At 43.4% G+C, this 6,326-nt stretch overlaps 1 non-coding gene across 1 annotated transcript; it reads left to right on the top strand.

Annotated features, from left to right (window-relative positions):
* Positions 1–1,019: 1,019 nt before the first annotated feature.
* On the top strand, positions 1,020–1,126 carry LOC148580832 (small nucleolar RNA R71). Its single transcript, XR_015899085.1, has one exon. It is a non-coding gene; the product is annotated as a small nucleolar RNA R71 (small nucleolar RNA).
* The last annotated feature ends 5,200 nt before the right edge of the window (positions 1,127–6,326 follow it).

Genomic DNA, 6,326 nt, shown 5'->3' with positions numbered 1-6,326 from the left:
GCTCCTAACTCGCGATTGCAGGGCGTTGGTGACAGACGCAAAAGGATAGTAAATCCTATTCCAGCATGATCGAGAACAGACAGATGAATAGCCGTGCCGTGACAGGGTGCGTGAGCATATTATTCACTGAGAGGATAAGATGAAGCCATTGGCAAGGGTGATGCCTCCAGACGATTTGCCGTGCCGTGACAGGGCATTGGATCATTTTCCCGAGAGATGACCGAAAGTAGCCATTGACAGTGGTGATGTATCACATAAAGCCAGCCATGGAAAGGAGTAAGACTGATTGGATGAAGATAGCAGGAAAGCAGAGGTTCAGAGGAACGAAAAGCATCTCCATTCGCTTATCTGAAATTCCTACCAATGAATTACATAAGTACCTCTATCCCTAGTCTTTTAATTATTATTCAAAAACACCATTATCACTTTATATCTGCCTGACTGAGATTTACAAGGTGACCATAGCTTGCTTCATACCAACAATCTCCGTGGGATTCGACCCTTACTCACGTAAGGTATTACTTGGACGACCCAGTGCACTTGCTGGTTAGTTGTATCGAAGTTGTGACAATTATGAATTAAGATTAGAGCACCAAGCTTTGGAGCCATTACCAGGATTTGTTCGAGCCTGGAGATCACAATTTTGTGCACCATTCACATAGTTAGCTTGCTCCCATTCACAGTCAACTTCTGGTGCATCTCCTTCTTATTGAGGGGCCTTGGCTTGAATGGCTGAGACTTGATTACTCTCTGTCTTCTTGGTCAAGGCTACTAGTTGTGCAGTGATCAATTTGTTCTGGGCCAGCAGGGCAACCATTGAGTTGAGCTCCATCACTCCTCTCTTTAGAGTTCTTTCTGAAGCATAGAAGTACTCATTCTCAGCTACAGTATGTATGATATCTATGGCTTCTTCAATGGCTTTTTTCTTGCTAAGTGAGCCTTTAGAAGAATGATCCACAGCTTGCTTTGACTCATATGTCAGCCCTTCATAGAAGATGTATAGTTGCACCCACTCATTGAACATATCTGGGGGGCATTTCCTTGTCAAATCTTTGAACCTCTCTCAGGCCTCACAGAGTGTTTCACCATCTTATTGTCTGAAATTTTGCACCTCAGCCCTTAGCCTGTTGACTCTCTGAGGGGGTAAAATCTTGCTAGAAATTTGTTTACAACATCATCCCATGTGGTTAACCTCTCCTTGGGAAATGCTTCCAACTACTTTGCAGCCTTATCTCTGAGTGAGAAAGGGAACAAAAGTAATTTGTAGGTGTCAGGGTGTACACCATTGGACTTTACAGTATCACAAATCCTCAAGAATGTAGTGAGATGTTGGTTTGGGTCCTCCTGGGCTCCTCCTTCATATGAATAATTATTCTGGACAAGTGTGACGAGTTGAGGTTTCAACTCAAAGTTGTTAGCATGGATTGTTGGTTTGAGGATGCTGCTGTCGCGGTTTCCTGGGTTTGGGTTGATATAGGAGCCTAAGACTCTCCTCTTTTGCCCAACATGATTTTCAGTATCTCCTCCAACATTGTCTTGTACCTCATTATCCATGGTGGTTCTCAGATCTTCTTCCACTAGTTCCTCTCCAATTATGTCTTTGCCTCTTGCTTCCCTTCTTAATCTAAGGAAGGTCCTCTCAATTTCACTATCAAAAGAGGATGAAGTTTCTCCCCTTTTACCTGTCATACATTCAACAAACAGCAAGTAGAGGGCAAGTGAAAGAATCACTCTGGTTAAGATTAGTGGCTAGCTTAGTTGATGCAATTAATCAAACAATTAGAAGGATGGAAATATGAACAATGAATAGCTAAAATGATCAAACTAAAAATAGAGAAAACAGAGTGGACAGAAAAGTAAAGAGCTAAAAGGTAAATAACAAGGTAAAAAAAATGCTTAATCTAGTTCTCCAATCAATTTAATCATTGTCAAATTCAAATCAATTCCCGGCAACGGTGCCATAAAACTTGATGACTCGAATTCACTCCCTATATACAAATGGCGAATCTGTTCTTTTGGCAAATGCACCAAAATTATCGTCAAGTAATAACCCACAGTGGAGTGGGATCGTATCCACAGAGACTGATAGATTTGAGAAATTTTAATCAATTGGGGGATTAGTCAAGCTAAGCAGAATAGATTGTGATTGCAAAATTTTAAATGTGCAAAAATATAAATGACTCAAAAGTAAAGGAAAGCAATAAATAGTAGAACTGAAATGGCAAGAAAATAAAGAGCAGAAACTTAAATGACTGAATTGTAAATGGGAATGGGGAATTGCAGAATGTAAAGGAAAGCTATAAAGAAAGTGGAAGATAAGAATAGGGGAATTCATTGAGATCAGGAGATGTTGTCTCTTTGGATTAAATCCAGCTCGTATCCTCTTCAATCATGTAACTCATTGACCTCTTGGCAATTATGATTGATTGAGCCCCAATCCCTTGGTGACTCAATCTCTCAGATCTTGAACAATAGCCAATTCCTTGGTCTAATTGCTCGTGAAGAGAGATATGCTTGGTCCCTGATTATACCACACATCATCATAGGTCCAAGTAGAGGGAGGATTTTATGTCACCATATCCAAACACCAAAACCCAGATCCTACTCAAGTGTGAGAATGGATTTCTAGCATGATTTCATGTTTCCTTTTCCAAGGTTCCCATGAAACCCATTTTGTATTCAACCCTTTTCCAAGGTGATTGAACACTAGCATGAAGAATGAAATTCCTTCTAGCAAATCAAAGAGAAGATGAGGAGAAGAAGAAATTCACTATCATTAATCCATCAAGTACAACAGAGCTCCCTCTCTCAATGAGAGGGAATTTAGCTACTCTTATCTCAAGAGAAAAGTAAAAAGTGATGGAAAGTAAATCTAACTATTGCTTCAACTAATAACTCAACTGCATAACCCCCTTTTCCAGTACTTCTAAGGGGTATATATACTACTCTAGCAATAGCAATTAAAGAAAATACAAAACTAAAAAGAAAATTACATTTTGGAGGGAAAAGAAACTCAATAAATGTGATCTCACAGCTGGCGTGTGATTGGCGCTTCAATGGCGTGCCACGCCTCGCTCTGAATCTGACTTGGCGTGCCACGCCCAATCCTCAAGTGGCACGCTTCTCTTCATTGACCACCTTGGCGTGCCATGCCTTCGAGCTCAAGTGGCACGCCCAGGGTTCTTTAAAGCCTTGGGTAGCCTGGCGTTCCACGCCTTCGACACCAAGTGGCACGCCTAGGCCTTTTTTTTCTTCTCTTTAGCCTTTGGAATGTTGAACTAGCAAGGCACCCCAGGGTCTGGCGTGCCATGCCCATAACTCATGTGGCACGCCCAGGTCTTCTTTTGATTCATTAGTGATGATGGCGTGCCACGCTTGGGACTCAAGTTGCACGCCAGGTGATTTTTAAGACTGGCGTGCCACGCCTTCGACACCAAGTGGCACGCCCATATAGTTGGCCTTCTTTCTCTCTTTCTGGAAAATATAACCAGCATGCCACACCCAGGGGTTGGCATGCCACGTCCATCATTTGCCTTGGTTCCAATAGCTGGGGTGCCACGTCCAGCGTTCAAGTGGCACGCCCCGTTGAGAATTTTGAGCTGGCGTGCCGCGCCTTCGACACCAAGTGGCACGTCCAACCTTTGCTTTGGCCTTCTTTGTACCTTGGCGTGCCACGCCCAGATGCTCAAGTGGCACGCCCAAGGTGAAAGCTTGGCGTGCCATGCCTTACTGCTCAAGTGGCACGCCTAGCCTATTTAGCCTTCAACTTCTTCTCTGGAATTTTGTACTAGTGTGCCACGCCCTATTGCTCAAGTGGCACGCCCATTCATTTGTGTCCTTCTTAGCTTGGAGTGCCACACCTGGGTCCTCCAGTGGCACGCCTAGATGATTTTAAAGCTCGCGTGCCACACCTTCGATGATAAGTGGCACGCCCAGGGATCAAGTGGTGGGTTTGGCGTGCCACGCCCCTTTGGTGGCCTTCATTGTTGCTCTTTGGAAAATTGTACTGGCGTGCCACGCCCATGTAATTGCTTGGAGGATCCTCTCTGGACTTCAACACTGGCGTGCCACGCCCAGCTTCTGGCGTGCCACGCCAGTGCAATTTTGTGGGTTTGCTCTAAGTGGCACGCCCGTTTCACACGCCCAGCTTGTTTTGTTGTTTTCTTCCTCTTTTTGATGTCTTTTTCACCTGAAATTTGGCACAATCTCATTTCAAAGCAATGTACTATAATGTTCATCAAATAATGCATGAATTGTAATGCTCTAATGAGATTATGCCCTTTTATGGTCCTTTTTATACAAGAAGAAGGGGTAGATAATGCAGGTCATCATGCTCGAAGGCGTGGTACGCCAGTTCATTGTTCCAGAGAAGGGAGTGAACGTTCAAAACTGGGCATGCCACTTTGGCTCGAAGGCATGGCACGCCAACCTTATTCAAGTTTTCAGCGTGCCACTTGGGTTCTAGGCGTGGCACGGCAAGCTTGAAGAAGCTCAACACCAAACTGGGCGTGCCACTTGGGTTCGAAGGCGTGGCGCGCCAACCTTGCTCGTTCCTGGGGTGTGCCACTTGAGTTCAAGGCATGGCATGCCAAGCTTGAAGGATTTAAACATCAACACTGGACGTGCTACTTGAGCTCAAAGGCGTCGCATGCCAACACAAGCTCACAAGGAAGGAGAAGACCTGGCCGTGCCACTTGGGACTTTAGGCGTGGCACGCTAAGGCAAATTAACCATGGGCGTGCCACTTGAACACCAGGCGTGGCATGCTAGAGGGACTTAGTCATGCACCATCAATGGCATGGCACGCCAACTACTAGGCGTGGCATGCCAGAATTGTTTTCCAGAGAAGAAGGATGAAGTCCCCATCAAGGGCGTGGCACGCCAACTACTGGGCATGGCATGCTAGTATTATTTTCTAGAGGAGAAGCATGAAGTGTTTACAAAGGGCGTGGCACGCCAGCTACTGGGCGTGGCACGCCAGTGCAAGATTTCAGAAAGGAGGAAGGAAGGAAAGACTCTGGGCATGCCACTTGAACTCGAAGGCGTTGCATGCCAGGTTGGCTGGATAAAGAAGGCGTGCCACTTGAAGCCAAGCATGGCGCGCCAAGCCAAGCTGAGGAGCTAGGCGTGGTATGCCACTCAAACGCCAGCCACACACCAGGCACATGGTTCATTGCCATCAATTTTTTTCTTCTCTTTTCAGTTGTAATTTTCTTTTCTCTTTTGTACTTTTTAATTCTAGTGATAAGAGTAGTATAAATACCCCCTAAAAGTACTAAAAAGGGGGTTGGGAGGATTGGCTAGTGAGTCTTGGAGTTAGTTTTACTTTCACTTTTACACTTCACTTCTTTTCTCCATCTCTTGTACTTTTCTTTAAGCCATGAGTAGCTAAACTCCCTCTTACTAGGAGAGGGAGCTCTGTTGTACTTAATGGATTAATGATAGTGAATTTCTTCTTCTCTTCATCTTGTCTTTGATTTTCTAGAAGGAATTTCGTTCTTCATGCTAGTGTTCAATCATCTTAGGAATGAGGTTGAATGCAAAATGGGTTTCATGGGAACCTCGGAAAAGGAAACATGAAACCATGCTTGAAATCCCTTCTCACACTTGAGTAGATCTGGGTTTTGGGATTTGATATGGTGACATGAAATCTACCCACTATTTGGATCTATGAGGATGTGTGGTATAATCAGGGACCAAGCCTATCTCTCTTCGTGAGCAATTAGACCAAGGAATTGCTGATTATCAAGATTTGAGAGATTGAATCACCAAGGGATTGGAGTTTAATCAATCATGATTGCCAAGAGGTCAATGAGTTGCATGATTGAAGAAGGGATTATCTAGATCTAATCTAAAGAGAACAACATCTCCCAATCCCAATGAATTTCCCCTATTCTTTATAGCATTCTTTAATTTCTGTCATTACCCATTCCCCATTTACTATTCAGTCATTTATGTTCCAGCAGTTTACATTCTTGTCATTTACTTTTCTGTACTTTATTGCTTTCCTTTACTTTTAAGTCATTTACATTTCTGTTGATTTAGAATTCTGCACTAAACAATCTCTATTGCTTAGCTTGAATAACTCACCAATTAATTAGAGTTGCTCAATCTACCAATCTCTGTGGGATTCAACCCCACTCCTAGTGGGTTATTACTTGACGATATTTGGTGCGTGATAAACCCATATTTTGTGATGTATTTTGTGCTCGATTTAAGTGATTTATTCAATCCTTCACCCACTTATTCATGTAAATTGCATGGTTTTACTTTCCCTTCCTTATTATGTGATATTTGTGAGAAACATATTTCCTATGCTTTAAAAA

The sequence above is a fragment of the Arachis ipaensis genome, chromosome B10 (genome assembly GCF_059453495.1).
Source record: "Arachis ipaensis isolate K30076 ecotype BB chromosome B10, ASM5945349v1, whole genome shotgun sequence".
In the NCBI taxonomy this organism is placed as follows: domain Eukaryota; kingdom Viridiplantae; phylum Streptophyta; class Magnoliopsida; order Fabales; family Fabaceae; genus Arachis; species Arachis ipaensis.
The sequence above is the reverse complement of the archived record's forward strand: the minus strand, read 5'-3'. Positions and strand labels throughout refer to the sequence as shown.